Source organism: Capricornis sumatraensis, chromosome 11 (assembly GCF_032405125.1).
Source record: "Capricornis sumatraensis isolate serow.1 chromosome 11, serow.2, whole genome shotgun sequence".
In the NCBI taxonomy this organism is placed as follows: domain Eukaryota; kingdom Metazoa; phylum Chordata; class Mammalia; order Artiodactyla; family Bovidae; genus Capricornis; species Capricornis sumatraensis.
The window spans coordinates 100,872,803-100,893,334 of NC_091079.1; positions in this window are offsets into that span (position 1 = coordinate 100,872,803).

A 20,532-nucleotide genomic window follows, 5' to 3' on the forward strand; every position below is an offset into this window, starting at 1 on the left:
TGTGAAACAGATCACTAGTCCAGGTTCGATGCATGAAACCAGGCACTCAAAGCTGGCACACTGGGATGACCCTGAAGGATGGGATGGGGAGGGAGGTTGGAGGGGGGCTCAGATACACCCATGGCTGATTCATGTCAATTTATGGCAAAAACCACTACAGTGTTATAAGGTAATTAGACTCCAGTTAAAATAAATATATTAATTTTTTAGAAAAAGTGAATGACGCTGATGTGCAATCTCAAGATAAGACTCAAGTGCGATCTGTTCGTAAAGCTGTTGTAAACTTTCTGTGAAAAAGATATGAAATACAAATTTTACACCCCCCCCAAAAAGTGTAGTGATTAGATTTTCCCTGGAAAAATATAAGATTTCTGCCTTCCCCACATGTTAGCTAAACTAGATACTTTCATTCTTAGTCATTACCAACCTGATAGGCAAAAGGTAATATCTCACTTTAATTTGTATTTTCTGATTAAGATTTTAAGCATCTTAGTATTGTATCTTGAGCAGAAATGTATTGGTCAAGAAAAATAGAATTTAATTTCTACTAAAATAAGAGAAGTTAAGCATGGTCATTTTAGTACCCAGGAAATATTTTGAAACAATTTGAAATCAGTGAATTGATTAGAACTTCATTCTAGTTGTACATGGTATTTAGGGAATCTTTTTTTTCCATCTAATCGTGCTGTGTATAATTACATAAAGACACAGCAGGAAATAAAATTTTTTTTGAAGAAATATCTGAAGCCAAGTTGGAAAGACATCCGTCACGATGCATATCACTCAGGTGATAATTATTTTTGCAAGCATTTAGTGCACAGTTTGAACCTTGGTGTTCACAGAAGCCACCATTTTCTCTGCATATGACAGAATTATGCATTCAAAAATATGGATAAAGGAAAATTTCTATTAAGACTTGTTGCATAAAAAATTGACTCCATTCTAATAAAGTAAATGAACCTGGAGCCAATTATACAGAGTGAAGTCAGAAAATCAGATACCATCTATTAACACAATTAATGGAATATAGAAGGATGGCTCTGTCGAGCCTATGTTCAGGGCGCAGTGGAGACGCAGAGTAGAGAAGAGACTCGTGGACACAGTGCGGGAAGGGGTGGGCGGGAGGGATTGCGTAGCGTTGAAACACGTGCGCTGCCGCATGTGACGTTAGATAGCCGGCAGAAGCCTGCTGCATGTCGCAGGGAGCTCGAATCTGGTGCTCTGTGACAACCTAGAGGGATGGGATGGGCTGGGATGTGGGAGGGAGGTTCGAGAGGAAAGGGACGTGTGTAAACCTAAGCCTGACTCATGTTGGTGTGTGGCAGAAATCACCACAGTAATGTAAAGCAATTCTCCAATTAAAAATAAATAAATTTAAAAATAAAAATCCCACAATGACACAGGGAACTCAGCTCAGCATTTCGCGCCAGCCTAAATGGGAAGAGAATTTGAAAGAGAGTGGACACATGTATATGTGTGACTGAATCACTTTGCTGCTTGAAATTGTCACAGTATTGTTAATCAACTTGCTCCAATATAAAATAAAAAGCTGAAACCTTTTCTGGATGAACAAGTCTGATAAATTCTCTTTTCAGTTGAAGACTGTCTATTTGTTCCTACAGTTTGTTTTTCTTTTAAATCTTACAGTGTGAGGAATGTGTACAAAATTTGAACAGTTGTGTGTAATGGAAAAAGCACTGTACTACCTGAAGTGAAAGTCGCTGTTGTGTCTGACTCTTTGCAACCTCATGGACTATACAGTCCATGGACTTCTCCAGGCAAGAATACTGGAGTGGGTAGCCTATCCCTTCTCCAGGGGATCTTCCCAGGGATCTAACCCGGGCCTCTTGCATTGCGGGCAGATTCTTCACCAGCTGAGCCACCAGGGGAAGCCCAGGAATACTGGAGCGGGTAACCTATCCCTTCTCCAGCGGATCTTCCCAACCTAGGAATTGAACCCGGGTCTCCTGCATTGCAGGCTGATTCTTTGTCAGCCGAACTACTAGGGAAGCCCCAAACTGCCTGAAAGAAAACTTCAATTTCAACCTAGAATTCATTCAATAAAAAGCTGCATCACATTAGCTAGATAATTTCACATTTCTGATCTTTAACTCCATTATCTGCAAAATGATGATCTTCTTTGTAAATCTTTTCTCCTAGTTTCTTTCTCTTCTGTTCAGAGTATGATTGAAGCGTATGACTGGACGCCTCTATATCAATAGCTTGCTAGTCCTAGAGTCCCAGTTTCAACTCGCTGATGCATTCCCTACATCCTTTTCAACTTTGATGTGCAGGAAACTATATCTTTCAAAATACCTTGTCAGTTGCCTTCTGTCTAGGTTCCACCAAAGAGACCACTAGTGAGCTCCTGAAGGAAGGAGAGGCCCTGATATTCTCTGTGTCCCCTCTCCATCGGCAGCATCTCCAGTTTGGGCTAGGGCTGCTGCATGACTTCAGGTTCTGACAAACAGCCTCCACGTCCTGGAAGGCTGTCTTTGTCTCCAGCTTCTAAGAGGCCCCCAGACCTTGACTCCAGTAAGACCCTTCTTCTCATTTTTGCATCAGCCTTGGAGGTGGTATCAATAACCTCAGATATGCAGATGACACCACCCTTATGGCAGAAAGTGAAGAGGAACTACAAAGCCTCTTGATGAAGGTGAAAGTAGAGAGTGAAAAAGTTGGCTTAAAGCTCAACATTCAGAAAACAAAGATCATGGCATCTGGTCCCATCACTTCATGGGAAATAGATGGGGAAACAGTGGAAACAGTGTCAGACTTTATTTTTGGGGGGGCTCCAAAATCACTGCAGATGGTGATTGCAGCCATGAAATTAAAAGACATTTACTCCTTGGAAGAAAGGTTATGACCAACCTAGATAGCACATTCAAAAGCAGAGATATTACTTTGCCGACTAAAGTCCTTCTAGTCAAAGCTATGGTTTTTCCTGTGGTCATGTATGGATGTGAGAGTTGGACTGTGAAGAAAGCTGAGCACCGAAGAATTGATACTTTTGAACTGTGGTGTTGGAGAGAGTCCCTTTGACTGCAAGGAGATCCACCCAGTCCATTCTGAAGGAGATCAGCCCTGGGATTTCTTTGGAAGGAATGATGCTAAAGCTGAAGCTCCAGTATTTTGGCCACCTGATGCAAAGAGTTGACTCATTGGAAAAGACCCTGATGCTGGGAGGGATTGGGGGCAGGAGGAGAAGGGGACGACCAAGGATGAGATGGTTGGATGGCATCACTGACTCGATGGATGTGAGTCTGAGTGAACTCCGGGAGTTGGTGATGGACAGGGAGGCCTGGCGTGCTGCGATTCATGGGGTCGCAAAGAGTCGGACACGACTGAGTGACTGAACTGAACTGAGCTGGAGGTGGTGACAGCTTCCTGATGCTATGCATTCCTGGTTTGCCTCACTGTCCCCTCTTTTACGTCTCAGTTCTTATATCATCCATGTAGCCAATTCTCTGTATTAAATTCCTCCTATTTAAAATACTTGCAGTTTTTCTGAATGGACCCTGACTGATACAGTTAAACATTTTTGTTTCACTTTTGCCAAATACGTAGATATGAACATTATTGGGCTTCCCTGGTGGCTCAGCAGTAAAAATTTGCCTGTAGTGCAGGAAACACCTGGGAAATGCCATGGACAGAGGAGCCTGGAGGGCTACAGTCCATGGGGTTGCAAGAGTTGGACATGACTTAGGTTATAAAGAAGCCTCCCCTTTTCCAGCTTCTCTTTTTCCTGGGCTGGAAGCTTAGTATTTCTATCCATGTTACTGAGATATAATTGGCATAGAGATCTAAGTGTAAGGAGTACCTCATGATGCCTAACACATACACTGCAAACTGACCCTCACACAAAGTTTAGTCAATGTTCATCTCTCATACAGTTACAAAAAAAGGCAAAACTTATCACAAGAACTTATCCTTGTGATAAGAAACTTGAGGGTTTATTTTCTCAACAACTTTCAGTTATACCACACAGCAACTATAATCACCACATTGTATATTGCATTCCTGGTACTTATTTGTGTCCCAAGTTTTCCAAGCTTCTCTTTTTTGAAATAATGCAAACAGATTTATTTGCATTCACAACAGCGAGGACTAGGACCCGAGATGAAAAGGAAAGCACGCTTCTGTCAAATGGGAAAGGTCAGGATTTTTAAGTAGCTAACTGTGGGACGTGCTGGGTGGGGAGACTTGCTGTGTTTTCAGTTCACCTGTTCACAAACAAGTGACATGTTTCTAATGCAATTTCCATCATAACCAGACTTCTTGTGGTTTGTTCTTGTGTGGAGCATAAACCCAGTCTCCTCAGCCCTGAACTGCAGAACTCTCGAATGAGACGAAATTAATCTTTCTAGCGTCTCCCTGTCGTGGCCCACCTGCCTGCTTGATTTCTCTACGGTTCGTCTTTTCTCAGTGCCTTGCGGTGCCTCCTGTGAGTGCTGCGTGCTAAGTTGCTTCAGTCGTGTTTGCCTCTGTCCGATCAACTATGGACTGCAGGCCGCCAGGCCCCTCTGTCCCTGGGAGTCTCCAGCCAAGAACACGGGAGTGGGTTGCTGTGCCCTCATCCAGAGCTGACTCCTGTACCATTTACTTACACTTTGTTCCAGCTATGCTGTCTTCATGGACTGAGCATCCATTTCTTCTCTACTGCTGCTGCTGCTGCTGCTAAGTCACTTCAGTCCTGTCCGACTCTGTGCGACCCCATAGACGGCAGCCCACCAGGCTCCCCTGTCCCTGGGAGTCTCCAGGCAAGAACACGGGAGTGGGCTGCCATTTCCTTCTCCAAAGCATGAAAGTGAAAAGTGAAAGTGAAGTCGCTCAGTCGTGTCCGACTCTCAGCGACCCCATGGACTATTCCCCACTCTTCAAGAGCCAATGTGAGCCCCACGGCTTCTGTGACGCTGCTTCTGACTGTTGCAACCTGTGTGAACCCGTTTCCCTGGAGTGTGAGGTCTGCACGCGCTCCTTCACGCTGTGACTTTCAGGTCTGGCATCTGCACGAGGAAAGGCGATCAGTGCTGTGGTTTGTTGCATCTGCACGAGGAAAGGCGATCAGAGCTGTGGTTTGTTTCCTATTCTATCTCTCCCCGAGTTACTGGAAGAGCTGCAAGAATTGACATGGATCCTATTACAGGGAGAGATAAATAAATGCTAGTTCCCTTATGGCCTTTCAAGATATTTTTTACTGAATGATTTAGTTCCATTTAGTGTTTGGTTATAAATGTGAAAGAAGTGATACTTAGGTTGGATGTTTACTGCCCACAAGGCGTATGCTGGAAAGTTTTGTTTTGAATGTATCTCTTAATATGAACTTGTTTTCTTTGGTTTTCTCATTTTCCTAAACTTGTAATGAGAGGAATGGGGAATACATTCATTTGTTTATTCAACATTTGTTTATCTCATACCACATGATAACTACTCTGCAAGCTCTAAGGATAAGAGATAAGGAGTTAGGTGGACCTGATGTCAGCCGTCATGGTGCTTGAATTATAGTGAGGAAAAAGAAAAAGAAAGAACGTATACAAATAAGGATGCCATAAAGGAGAAAAAAGTCTCCTCTGCTTCTGTGTTCTACAGCTGGTCTAAGAATTAAATTGGCATAAGACAGATTAACAGGAGAAAAAAATTAATTTTAATTCCATACATACACAGGAGAGTTTCATAAAAATATGAGAGTCAAGAGGGGTCCAGCTGAGACTTGTATATTACCTGGAATTGTGGAAAGGAATAGGGCTTTGACAGTTGGTTGGGGGAGTGAATTAGGGGAGCAAAGGAAACATCTGGGAAGTTAAAGGCTGCCTTGTTTTGCACTTAAGAGTCTCTGGGGTAAAAACAAAAAAAAAGTTGTCTCTGGATGTAGCTTTTCTCCTAATACAGATGCCTTTACTAATGGAAAATTTGTTTATAAATGCAAATTTGGAAAGATTAAGAGCTAGAGGAGAAGGGGGTGACAGAGGATGAGATGATTGGATGGCATCACTGACTCAATGGACATGAGTTTGAGCAAGCTCCGGGAGATAGCAAAGGACAGGGAGGCCTGGCATGCTGCGGTCCGTGGGGTTGCAAAGTGTCAGGCATGAATTAGCAACTGAACAACAAGAATCCTTCATTCATTCACTTATTTGTTAACTCACATAACATGAGCCCTTCACCAAAATACTTTTCAACAGTCTGCCAGGGACTGTAGCTTTTGGGAACAGGAGCCGAGTTTTTCATTTTGTACCTGGACATTTGACATATACGTACATAGGACAGGCATGTTAAGTCCAGCAGCTCAGAGCTCCCTCTGCAATCTTTGATCCGTCACTGTGGTGCTGGGGCCTTATGTGCCTTTGTTTGTCTTTCTAAAGAGAGTTCCCAGAGTTTGTGAAGTTCAGCGTCTCTTTTGTCTTCCCTCTGCAGCAATGGGCTAAATGTTCTCTTGAGTGGCAGGCTTTATTTATGACAAAGGTTCCCTCAATGTCAATTTGTCCACAGAGGGAAGCGCAGCTCCAAGGGCACGTTCTTCTCTGGATGCCAGACCCAACGCCCATCAGCAGTAACGAGCTTTACGTGTGTGACTGCAGCCCTTTCTCGGCTGTTGCGCCGTGGAGCAATGCCTTTTGTCACCCATCACATCTCCAGAAACCCTTGCTCCCTCTCTTCTCCCTTCTCTAAATAGCTTTCCAAACAGGAAATTGAAAACATTATTTATCTCTGACCAAAATGTTCTTTCCAATAACAGTAATGAGGTCTTCTGAAGCCGAAAGGCAGAGTTTGCTCTTCCTGGACCCAGGACAAGGCTAAACGGATTGACCTTGTGGGAAGACCCTGTGGGAAGGTCCCAAATCTGGGACCACTTTAGGGGTGTATTGTCATTTCTTGGAGCTCAGGAACCCTGACTTCTTTGAGTCCAACACAGTCCTTAGCCTTCTGAGAGGCAAACAGCAGGTGCTCTATAATGATAGCCAGCTACTTGCTAAGCCCTTCACATGTATTATCACAGATCAATTGGCTTGATATGTCTGATGGGTGTTGTCCCCCTTTTGGTCTGCCCAGCTTGAGAAGTCTATCCTGTGTGTGAAGAGTTTTCCATTCAGGAGACGCAGAAGGGTGCTGGGTGACTGTTTCCCTGGCCTCTAATGCAGCTGCGATGGGGGTGGGCACAAACTCACTCTCCTCTCATCATACGGATGTTCTGCAGACTTGCAGTTACTGGAAGGAATGGGCACCACGAGGAAGACTTTTGGGGGCAGCGGTGGTAAAAGCAAGACTGACCCCGAACAGCAGAGGGAGCGGGACTGCAGGGTGTTCTGACTCCAAGGTCAGCGGTGTCTGCACAGCACAGTGGGCAGAGCTCACTGGCAGCAACGGTGATTTCCTCTCTTGGAAACTTCTGTGGCATAAATTTGGGCATTGTTCTTTGCTTTCAAGATGCAAACCTGGTTATCTACTTTTCAATCAAGTCTGTGAGCTATTCAACATCTTTTTATTGGTTGGCCAAAAAATTTGTTCGAGTTTTTCTGTACCATCTTATTTTCAGTAACCAATACAGTTTCGTTACTTATAGGCACTGCATATGTCTCTAAATTATTGTATTCATGCATCAGTTCAGTTCAGTCACTCAGTTGTGTCCAACTCTTTGTGACCCCATGAATCACAGCATGCCAGGCCTCCTTGTCCATCACCGTCTCCTGGAGTTTACTCAGACTCATGTTCATCGAGTCCATGATGCCATCCACCCATCTCATCCTCTGTTGTCCCCTTCTCCTCCTGCCCCCAATCCCTCCCAGCATCAGAGTCTTTTCCAATGAGTCAACTCTTTGCATCAGGTGGCCAAAGTACTGGAGCTTCAGCTTTAGCATCATTCCTTCCAAAGAAATCCCAGGGCTGATCTCCTTCAGAATGGACTGGTTGGATCTCCTTGCAGTCCAAGGGACTCTCAAGAGTCTTCTCCAACACCACAGTTCAAAAGCACTCAGCTTTCCTCATAGTCCAACTCTCACATCCATACATGACCACAGGAAAAACCATAGCCTTGACTAGACGGAACTTAGTCGGCAAAGTAATGTCTCTGCTTTTGAATATGCTATCTAGGTTGGTCATAACTTTTCTTCCAAGGACTAAGCATCTTTTAATTTCATGGCTGCAGTCACCATCTGCAGTGATTCTGGAGCCCCGAAAAATAAAGTCTGACACTGTTTCCACTGTTTCCCCATCTATTTCCCATGAAGTGATGGGACCAGATGCCATGATCTTTGTTTTCTGAATGTTGAGCTTTAAGCCAACTTTTTTGCTTTCCTCTTTCACTTTCATCAAGAGGCTTTTTAGTTCCTCTTCACTTTCTGCCATAAGGGTGATGTCATCTGCTTATCTGAGGTTATTGATATTTCTCCTGGCAATCTTGGTTCCAGCTTGTGTTTCTTCCAGTCCAGCGTTTCTCATGATGTACTCTGCATGTAAGTTAAATAAGCAGGGTGACAATATGCAGCCTTGATGTACTCCTTTTCCATTTGGAACCAGTCTGTTGTTCCATATCCAGTTCTAACTGTTGCTTCCTGACCTGCATATAGATTTCTCAAGAGGCAGGTTAGGTGGTCTGGTGTTCCCATCTCTTTCAGAATTTTCCACAGTTTATTGTGATCCACACAGTTCAAAGGCTTTGGCCTAGTCAATAAAGCAGAAATAGATGTTTTTCTGGAACTCTCTTGCTTTGTCCATGACCAGCAGATGTTGGCAATTTGATCTCTGATTCCTCTGCCTTTTCTAAAACCAGCTTGAACATCAGGGAGTTCACAGTTCATGAATTGCTGAAGCCTGGCTTGGAGAATTTTGGGCATTACTTTACTAGCATGTGAGATGAGTGCAATTGTGCGGTAGTTTGAGCATTCTTTGGCATTGCCTTTCTTTGGGACTGGAATGAGAACTGACCTTTTCCAGTCCTGTGGCCACTGCTGAGTTTTCCAAATTTGCTGGCATATTGAGTGCAGCACTTTCACAGCATCATCTTTCAGGATTTGAAACAGCTCAACTGGAATTCCATCACCTCCACTAGCTTTGTTCATAGTGATGCTTTCTAAGGCCCACTTGACTTCACATTCCAAGATGTCTGGCTTTAGATTAGTGCATAGGATAAGGATAATTTGATTAAATAATTATGCAGCTCAAAGAAATGTAATTTTATTTAAATTGTATTTGCATTGCTTCTCTCCATAGAAAATAATAGTATAAAATTATCATCATGTGAAGAGATAATGATATAAAAAGTATACAGACAAAAATATAGGAAAAGAGCATCATAGAGGTATAGTGTGTAATTTTTGAGATTCTGTCACATTTGTGGTAATTGTCAACTTTAAAAAAAATAACAGAGTTAAAATTCACATAACATAAAATTTACCACTTTTACCATCCAGTGACTTTTAGAACTTTCACAATGTTGTATAATCATCATCACTTTCAACTGTAGAACATTTTTCATCAACCGCACAGAAACCCTGTATCCACTCAGCAGTAACTCTCCATCCCCTCTGACCCTCAGCTCCTGGCAACACTAACCTGCTTTCAGTCTCCATGGATTTGCCTATTCTGGACATTTCAAATAAATGGAATCATTTAGTAGGTAGACTTTTATTTCTGGTTTCCTTCTCTTGGCATAATATTTTCAAGGTTCTTTGTTGTAGCATATATTAGTACTTCATTCTTCATATGGATGAATAATACTCCACTGATTGGATATACCACATTTTGCTTATACATCAGTTGATTAACATTTGGGCTGATTCGATTTTTTGGCTGTTATGAAAGATGATGCTATGAAAATTCATATTCAAGTTTTTGTTTGAATGTATGCTTTCAATTCTCTTGAGTATATACCTAGGAATGAAATTGCTATATTGTATAGTAATCCTGTTTTACTTTCTGAGGAACTGCCAAACTGTTTTTCACAGTGACTTCAATATTTTACAACCCTTTGGAAATGTATCAGAGTTACAATTTCTCACCAATACTTTTTGTTTCCTATTTTGTTTTTAAATGCCCATGGGTGTGAAGTGCATAGTATTCCTGTTTTTATTTGTATTTTCCTATTGATAATGACACTGGGCTTCTTTTCATGTGCTTCTTGGCCAGCTGCAGAACTACTTGAAGAAATGTCCATTTAGTTTCTTTGTCCAAGTTTTAATTAAGTTATTTGTCTTTTTGTTGTTGAGTTGTAAGAGTTCTTTTGAAAGTTTTTGTTTATTTATTTACAGCTGTGCTGAGTCTTCATTACTGCGTGGGGCTTTCTCAAGCTGCAGTGAGCAGGGGGCTGCTCTTTGTTGTGGCGTAGGGGCTGCTCACTGAAGTGGCCTCTCTTGTTGTGGGGCACAGGCTTTAGGTGTGAGGGCATCAGTAGCTGCAGCGTGTGGGCACAGCAGTTGTGGCACACAGCCCTAGAGGATGAGGGCTTACTAATTGTGATGCTTGGGCTTCTTTGCCCCATGGCATAAGGGATCTTCCCAGACAAGGGACTGAACCCATGTCCCCTGCATTAGCAGATAAATTCTTAACTACTAGACCACCAGGAAAGTCCCTATAGTTGTTTTCTTAAATTCAGTTTTGAGTTTTTCACTTTCAACTGTGTAGAAATAGAACTGATTTTTGTATGTTGATATTGTGTCCTGAAACTTTCCTGAACCAGTTTACTAGCCCTAATATTTTCTTTGTGAATTCTTTAGGTTTTTCTCTATATAATATCACGTCCTCTAGAGATAGTTTTACTACTTCAATTTCTATATCCTTTTATTTCCTTCTTCCCTCTCTCCTTCCTTGCTTTCTTCCTTCTTCTCTCCATGCCTGAACAATTGTCCTGGTTCAAACTTCCAGTAAAATATTAATTACTTATCTTGTTACTGATTTAAGGCATAAAGCTTTAACATTGAGTATGGTTGATGAAGATTTCTCATAGATGCACTTTATTAGGTTGATACAGTTTCCTTCTCTTTCTAGTTACTTGAACGTTTCAGTTCTCTTGATTATACAGCCTCACATGCAGCACCCTAGTGCCCAGTCAGAGGCTGAGGGTCAGGGAGGGTAAAGTATCCCTAAGATGAATCAGAATTATGGTATCTTTAGTTTTTACCACATATAACTTGAGAGGCTTAATTAGTTTAGCTCCTGCCAAAATGGAGAGCATTCTCGAGTCAAAAAGAGAAAGGTCTGCCGTGTTATCACCCACCTATCTGTGTTGAGTGTTGTGACTCACATGTCAAGGCATAGCTAAAAGTCTGCTGAAATTCTAAAAATAAATAATGCATGATATAGTGCTGTGTCCCAGAACTTGTTCTATTATCTAAATTTTGGCACATTAATATGCCTCCCAAGAAGGTGACTTGTTTCTGAAATATCACAAGAAAATGCAAGAAAAACAAGAACTGCAGAGGGAATAAAAGGCTATGCCAAATTATTTCACTGCTTTGGTAGGTGAATTCGAATTAGTAAGTGAATCTATTCCAGTATACATTTTATTTAGAGAAAAATCTGTTTCTTCCTACCCAAATAAGTAGCTACTGAACATTTGTGTGAAATACCAAATTATCAGCTACTGAGATTGCCTGCATGGCTTGCTGGGAACCTGCAGAAAAACCTAAGAAGTGAGCAGTGAAATGGTGGGACGGGGTTGTGTGCACTTGCTCCCATGCATTGTGTGAGTTGCAAATTACGCCTAGGGTTCTTAGGAACAAAGACACCACTTAAGACGTCACCTTAGAAAACTTTGTTATGAACTGTGTTTGTGTCCACAAAATTCACATGTTGAAATCTTAACCCCCAAAGTGATGTTATTAGGAAATGGGAACTTTGGAAGGTAATTAGGCAGTGAGGGTGGAGCCTCATGAGTGGGAGTAGCGCCCTCGTAAGAAGAGACACGAGAGAGCTTACATATACCCTCCGTTTTCTGCCATGTGAGGATAAAAGGAGAAGATATCTGTCTGCAAACCAAGAAGAATGTCTTCACCTGACACCTTATCTGCTGGTGCCTTAATCTTGGTCTTTCCAGCTTCCTGAACTGTGAGAAGCAAACATTCGCTATTTAAGCTGGTCAATAATGGTACTCTGCTTTGGCAGCGTGAACTGAGAATTAGCTGCTCAGTAACGGTACTCCGTACTAATGGTACACTGCAGTAATGGTACTCTGCTTTGGCAGCATGAGCTAATAAGCCACTCAGTGACAGTGCTCTGTAGTAACGGTGCTCTGTAGTAACGGCGCTCTGCAGTAATGGTGCTCTGTAGTAACAGTGCTCTGTAGTAAAGGTACTCTGTAGTAATGGTGCACTGTAGTAACGGTGCTCTGTAGTAACGGTGCTATGTAGTAATGGTACTCTATAGTAACTGTGCTCTGCAGTAATGGTACTCTGCTTTGGCAGTATGAGCTGAGAATAAGCCACTCAGTAACAGTGCTCTGTAGTAATGGTGCCCTGTAGTAATGGTGCTCTATAGTAACTGTGCTCTGCAGTAATGGTGCTCTATAGTAACTGTGCTCTGTAGTAATGGTACTCTGCTTTGGCAGCATGAGCTGAGAATAAGCCACTCAGTAACGGTGCTCTGTAGTAACAGTGCTCTGTAGTAAAGGTACTCTGTAGTAACGGTGCTCTGTAGTAACGGTGCTCTGTAGCAATGGTGCTCTGTTTTGGCAGCATGAACTGAGAATGAGACACGGCTTCTCCTTTTCATGTAAATACGTGGAGAGATTTTGTTGCTGTTTTTGCTCAAAGAAGAATGTAACAGTCTCAAATAAAATTATTCATCCACCTCTTTTCTTTTAATTAAAATGATTTAAGTCTAGTTATTTTTATACTTCTGACAAAAGTCATTTCCCAACCAACTGTGAATTTTACCTTTGAAAGAAAAGAAATGAGCTTATATATTCATATATTAAATAATGAATTGAGAATCTCTATATGCCAAGATTTGTGTTAGCTGCTGAGTGTACAGAGATGAATAAGGAACCTTCCCAGCCTTTAGAGAACATTATACTGCAGGAGATTAAATATAATACAAAATTCGCTATTTTGATGAGGACTGGGGTACACGAAGTCATGCATTTGGTGCTTATTTTAACAGCTCAGTTCAGGGAAGTGCTAAGTGCAGTTGGTCATCAGCTCATGCCCCATGACCATGAATATCGCCAAAAGTTCAATTTGTATGTGTTTGGTTACTTTAAGGACCACATTGAATAAACAATTGAGCTACCCAGCAGGTGACTAATAGCTTTTTGCTTACTTTGGGATAAGCCCTGTGTGGTTCTCAGAAATCTCTTAATTGTTTGATTATTTAACAAAAAAATCTTGCCTCTTAAGACTTCAAAACCTTCCAAAGTCCTAGTAAGACTTAGTTTTTCATGCTCGTAGTCCTTGTGGGCTCATTTCCTCCTTGTTCTTGAAAAGGGTGATGAGACAGGTTTGCTTACAAAGTAGCTGTTAATAGTGAGATGCTGCCTGGTTTAACTGGACACACGCTAAAGCAGCCTCTGTCTCCCTTTGCCTGTGATCAGATTATTCCAGATAGGGCCACAGCAATTAGCTCAGTAGGTGATCAGTGAGGGTTTGTAGAATGAGTGAGTGAGTCGTTTCTCATGGACCAGTTTCCAAAGCTGATTCTCTGATTCTGTCACTTACATGATGAGCATCACAGAGGCACATCTTATTCTGTGGACCGTGGTTTAGTTTCTGTTTTCAAGGATGTGAGTACTATGCTTGTGTTCATGGCTCACCTTTGTGTGGTGATGCAGAGCCTTCTGAAGGTAAATGTTATCTGGAAATGATACCTCTCTATATTTTAAGAAGCCCAGTCCTCACCATTAGGCAACACAGAGTGAAGATAAATCTTCCATCTAAATAACCAGGCCTTGGAGTAAGCAGAAGGCCCTGTCCCCTGAATGACATGAAAACTCTTGCCCTTGTGGTTTATTTATTTTATTTTTAAAAAATCTGGGCTGTGCTGGATCTTACTTGCGACTTGTGGGCTTTCTCCTGTGAAGCACAGGCTCTGTGGCGTGGGTTTCAGTAACTGGGACCCGTGGGCTTAGTTGCCTGATGGCATGTGGGAATCTCAATTCCCAGATCAGGGATTGAGCCTGTGTCCCTGTGTTGGCAGGCGGATTCTGAACCTCTGGACCACTGCGGAAGTCTCACTTGTGGTTTATTTTTAATCTAAAATTCTGTTCCACATACTCTTTGGGCCCCAGTTTATTCACAGTTTACAGTATCAAGAAGCCCACTCAAATCCTTCTAACCCTGCCTATCACTAATCTCTCAGCAATCATAGCTCATATGCCTTGCCAATCAGCTTTTGGCAGAAGCCTCAAGAACAATAGCTTTTTGCTTTTCACTTTTTGAGGAAATGGTTTAAACATCCTTCTGCTTACAGCTTAAAAGATAATGACTGTAGAAGGTATATTAGATCGTCTATTTAAACCATTACAAGAGCTGGATTTCTGACCCAGGGATTGAATCCAGGTCTCCTGTGTTGGCAGGCAGACACTTCACCACTGAGCCACCAGGTGAGCCCATTGGAGAGAATCACTGGTACTTAAATCAAGTTGGCAACCTAATCTTTGACCACAAAATAGATATATTTCTGCCTATTATACCAAGAGATCAGGACCTTCGATGCCTAGTAGGGTTTGCAAGCCTCTACCTTGAGTAATCAGCTAATTCTTGGTCAACGATAGTCAATGGTCAGTCCCATTGTGTCCCAGAGCCATGAAAGAGGCATCTTGCCACCTGCAGACGCGACTGCTACTTCTTCACGTGGTAACAGAGGGCATTGCCCTGGCCTAAGGTGCCTAACAAGAGACTCTAGATTTTTGTCTAAAGCAAGGAGAGTCCTTTAAGAGCAAAACACTGGGGTTGGAATGACTGGGGCTTGACTCCTTACCACTATATTTGGGGTAATTGTTGCAACTTCCCTGAACCTTAGTTTCTCATCCTATTGTGGAAATAAAAATAACAGAAATGAATAACTCATTGAATAACTCATGTCTTCTGTTTCCTATCCTTGCCTTAATCAAGAATTGGTTCACTCAACACTGATTCTCCTTTGCTTTGCTCTAACACAGAGACAGAAAAGCTAAGCATTCAGTTTTCCTAGCTGCAATCTAGCTTGCGACTAGAACTGTGATGCAACACAGTTCTGACCAAAGAAACACCAGCTTAATTCTATGGGAAGGGCTTCAGTTAGGCAGAAGACCAGGAGCCCTCCTACCTTCTTCCTGATTGAGAAGCAGGTGTGATGGCTGAAGGTGCCAGATCTCCCTCCATCCTGAGAACTAGAGTCACATCACAAGGACAGTGGGACCAGGGGGTAGAAAACCCTAGTCCCCAACAATATCACAGAGTGGATATTCAGATTACTGGGCAAGTGAAAAGCTTCATTCACCAAAACAGCTTTCATCATCCTTGAGAGATTAGTTTTCTTCTTATTGTTCTTTTCGTCGTAAGTTGCACCCAACTCTTCCGCAACCCCATGGACTATAGCCCGCCAGGCTCCCTTGTCCGTGGAATTTTCCGGGCAAGAATTCTGGAGTAGGTTGCCATTTCTTTCTCCAAGGTGTCTTCCCAACCCAGGGATTGAACCCATGTCTCCTGCGTTGGCAGGATTCTTTACCACTGAGCCCCCGGGGAAGTCCTTTCTTCCTATTAGAATAAAATGGACCCATTTTGTTTGATTTTGCTGTGCTGAGAGATGTGCCTGCTCCTTGCCCTGAGTTACGTTTCAGAATGATGGACTGCGTGGAGGAAGAGGCAGAATCCAGCATCTTCTCCACCAGTAATGAGTGGCTAAAAGCTACTCAAGGACTGAGAGCAAAGAAAGGACGATGTAATCAAGTGTGGAACCCAAAAGATAGCAACCAGAGCCTGAAACAGAGGCAGTAAACTCCAGCAGGAGAGCTCCACAATGCCTCAGCCAGTCAAAAATTCCCATATAAACTCAGACCAAGAAGATAAGTGCCCCTTTACCAAGAATGCTGCCTCGGAACATCCAGACTATCAGTGATGGAGCGTGTCAAGCATGTGTCACAAGAAATACACCAACATTTTCAGTGACTTTAAAGACAGAATGAAGTCAGAACAGGAGTGAGAAACTGAAAGAGCTGTATCAGATGCTTGAGAAGAACCGCATTCTGAAATGGAAGGAGAAAAAATGTAAGCTGTAAATGAAGCTATAGCCAATGGACAGGGTAAAATGGACAGAAAATGTAAGCAAGTAAAGGAAACGTGTGAAAAAGGATTTGTAGGAATATTGTGTGGTCCAACCTTGAATAGCTGGCAGTGCTCAGACCCAGATCTTTCTGACTCTGGGACCTGTTCTTCATCGCTGCACTCATGTATTGCCCCAATGCCAGACAGTCAGCGAACGTTTAAAGAAAATAAAAGTTGCTGATTGATGAATTACAGTTTCTTTCTATTCCTACGTTAAAAAATCTCCTATATCAGCACAATCTCATACTGACATTGAAACCAAAGGTCTCCCTTAGCAGGATCTTCTCTCTGAAGAAGTGAGCACTGAGCTGGGAGACAGCTGAGATAGATTCTGCACGGCGCTGGCCTTGGCTGCACAGATGGAAGGCATGTCCCAGAGTTCTCTGGCTGGACCCCAGAGAGACACACTCGTGGCCATAGGAGAGGGGACTGGGGAACCATGCGGGGAGGACTGCCAGCTGCACACACAGCAGGAACGTGCCTCCACCTCAGGAGGCCTTGCTTGGCTCTGTCATCATGGCCCTTTTAAGGGATCATAGCAGAGTCAGCAAATTCCATGTTAATCCACTTTTTAAGAATAGAAGAGATGCTCTTCAGCATCAGCCAATAAGCTGTAGTGGCTCAAAAATGGGTCACAGATGTTGCCTTTGGCCCAGGTTGAAGGCCCAAAACACACCAGGCAATGTGTCCGAAGTGGGGTTAGAGTGGGCTAAACCCAGGCAGCTCACAGCCTCAAGTCTGTGGCTGAGTAAAACGCTGTGCTCACTGAACACAGAATCTAGATTTCCGCCTGCTTCCCTAGCCCTGCAGTGCTTGTTTCAGACACAGAGTGCCCTTCACATGCTCTGCTGCTTGTGTCTAATGACTTAGTGAAGAAACCCTCAGACACTAACGATAGAACCTGCTTTGTTTGTTTTTGTTTGTTTTGCTGGGCTGTGCGGCGTGTGTGATCTTAGTTCCCCAGCCAGGGGCTGAACCCGCATCCCTTGCATTGGAATGGTCCCTTCACCATTGGGCCACCAGGGAGTCTCATTGATGGTAGTTTTCTAAAACAGGAAAATAACATAGATACATGCCAAAATTTCAAATAGTGTCAAAAGATGAAAAGGAGGATTCACCCTGCGTCCGGTCCCCTTTACTCACTTGTGTGGCATTCCCATGGATGAAACAAGCTTATTCAATAGAAGGAGACAGGCTTGAGAGGAGAGAGAGAGGGTATTTCTCTACCTCCAGGGACCTGGGGGACTAAGGAAGCAGAGAGAATGGTTCTATCAGTGACCGCTGCAGAGTTGGAAGCACTTTCCAACTCGGCCACGCTTAATGGGAGGGCTGCCTTGGGAACATGGCTGAGAGTGTGTGTCACTGAGCTTACCTGTCACTGGCCAGAGCTGTGTTGCATTCCCATCGCTAGCTAGAATGCAGCTAGGAAAATGGGATACTTAGCTTTTCCTTTTCTATGTTCAGTTCAGTTCAGTTCAGTCACTCTGTTGTGTCCGACTCTTTGCGACCCCATGAATCGAAGCACGCCAGGCCTCTCTGTCCATCACCAACTCCCGGAGTTCACTCCGACTCACGTCCATAGAATTGGTGATGCCATCCAGCCATCTCATCCTCTGTCATCCCCTTCTCCTCCTGCCCCCAATCCTTCCCACCATCAGAGTCTTTTCCAATGAGTCAACTCTTTGCATGAGGTGGCCAAACTACTGGAGCTTCAGCTTTAGCATCATTCCTTCCAAAGAACACCCAGGGCTGATCTCCTTCAGAATGGATTGGTTGGATTTCCTTGCAGTCCAAGGGACTCTCAAGAGTTTTCTCCAACACCACAGTTCAAAAGCATCAGTTCTTTGGCGCTCAGCTTTCTTCACAGTCCAACTCTCACATCCATACATGACCACAGGAAAAACCATAGCCTTGACTAGACGGACCTTAGTCGGCAAAGTAATGTCTCTGCTTTTGAATATGCTATCTAGGTTGCTCATAACTTTTCTTCCAAGGAGTAAGCGTCTTTTAATTTCATGGCTGCAGTCACCATCTGCAGTGATTTTGGAGCCCCAAAATAAAGTCTGACACTGTTTCCACTGTTTCCCCATCTATTTCCCATGAAGTGATGGGACCAGATGCCATGATCTTCGTTTTCTGAATGTTGAGCTTTAAGCCAACTTTTTCGCTCTCCTCTTTCACTTTCATCAAGAGGCTTTTTAGGTCCTCTTCACTTTCTGCCTTAAGGGTGGTGTCATCTGCATATCTGAGGTTATTGATATTTCTCCCAGCAATCTTGATTCCAGCTTGTGCTTCTTCTAGCCCAGCGTCTCTCATGATGTACTCTGCATAGAAGTTAAATAAGCAGGGTGACAATATACAGCCTTGACGTATTCCTTTTCCTATTTGGAACCAGTCTGTTGTTCCATGTCCAGTTCTAACTGTTGCTTCCTGACCTGCATACAGGTTTCTCAAGAGGCAGGTCAGGTGGTCTGGTATTCCCATCTCTTTCAGAATTTTCCACAGTTTGTTGTGATCCACACAGTCAAAGGCTTTGGCGTAGTCAATAAAGCAGAAATAGATGTTTTTCCAGAACTCTCTTGCTTTTTCGATGATCCAGTGGGTGTTGGCAATTTGATCTCTGGTTCCTCTGCATTTTCTAAACTCAGCTTGAATATCTGGAAGTTCACAGTTCACATATTGCTGAAGCCTGGCTTGGAGAATTTTGGGCATTACTTTACTAGCATGTGAGATGAGTGCAATTGTGCAGTAGTTTGAACATTTTTTGGCATTGCCTTTCTTTGGGATTGGAATGAAAACTGACCTTTTCCAGTCCTGTGGCCACTGCTGAGTTTTCCCCTGTATAGGAGATAGGGATCAAGACCATCCCCATGGAAAAGAAATGCAAAAAAGCAAAATGGCTGTCTGGGGAGGCCTTATAAATAGCTGTGAAATGAAAAGAAGCCAAAAGCAAAGGCGATAAGGAAAGATATAAGCATCTGAATGCAGAGTTCCAAAGAATAGCAAGAAGAGATAAGAAAGCATTCCTCAGCGATCAGTGCAGAGAAATAGAGGAAAACAACAGAATGGGAAAGACTAGAGATCTCTTCAAGAAAATTAGAGATACCAAGGGAACATTTCATGCAAAGATGGGCTCGATAAAGGACAGAAATGGTAGGGACCTAACAGAAGCAGAAGATATTAAGAAGAGGTGGCAAGAATACACAGAAGAACTGTACAAAAAATATCTTCATGACCCAGATAATTGCGATGGTGTAATCACTTACCTAGAACCAGACATCCTGGGATGTGAAGTCAAGTGGGCCTTAGAAAGCATCACTACAAACAAAGCTAGTGGAAGTGATGGATTCCAGTGGAGCTGTTTCAAACCCTGAAAGATGATGCTTCTCTATGCTAGGGGAGAACAAAGGAGAATCAGTGTTGAGTGAATCAAGTCTTGACTGAAGCAAGGATGAGAGAGACAAAAGATTAGTTACAACCTAAACATGGGCTTCCCTGGTGGCTCAGATGGTAAAGAATCAGCCTCCATTGCAGAAGAGCTAAGAGACCCAGCTTCAATCTCTGGATCAGGAAGATCTCTAGAGAAGAGAATGGCAACCCAGGCCAGGATTCTTGCCTGGAGAATCCCATGGGCAGAGGAGCCTGGTGAGCTACAGTCCATGGGTTGCAAAGAGCTGGGCACGACTGAGTGACTAAGCATGCACGCACAACCTAAACATCAACCAGGCACCCAAACGTCAGTAACATGGAAACTGACCCAAGAGGTGGGACCGGCGGGCGGAGCTTCCCATAGCAACATACACCCCCTGGGAGAGAGGCCCCTCCTGAGCTCACAGAGGTTCTGTCTGCTCCCATGCTGCGTGCCTGCAGATCACAGCAGCTGCAGTGAGCCCGGCTCCTTCTTGGCCTCGTAGGCTTAGTGGTTTGGGCCGTGTGGCAGCACAGTGGGATGCTTCAGTGGTGAATTAGCCAAGGAAGCCAGACGGCTTTACTCTGCAACAGTGGCAGCTGCAGTCGCATTGAAAGCATGCAGCCACCTGTCGGACTGAGCAGCTTTTCTCTCTGCAAAGCCTGGGCTAAATATCTGAACTAAGGCAAACCCTGAGAGGAGTGGTAACCTGAAAGAGATAAAAAGAAACTTCTTAAGGTGATAAGGTGGGCTTCCCTTGTGGCTCAGTGGTAAAGAGCTTGCATGCCAGTGCAGGAGACATAGGTTCGATCTCCAGGTCGGGAAGCCCCTGAGCTGTAACTTCTGAGCCTGTGCTCTGGAGCCCATGAGCCATGACTACTGAAGCCTCTG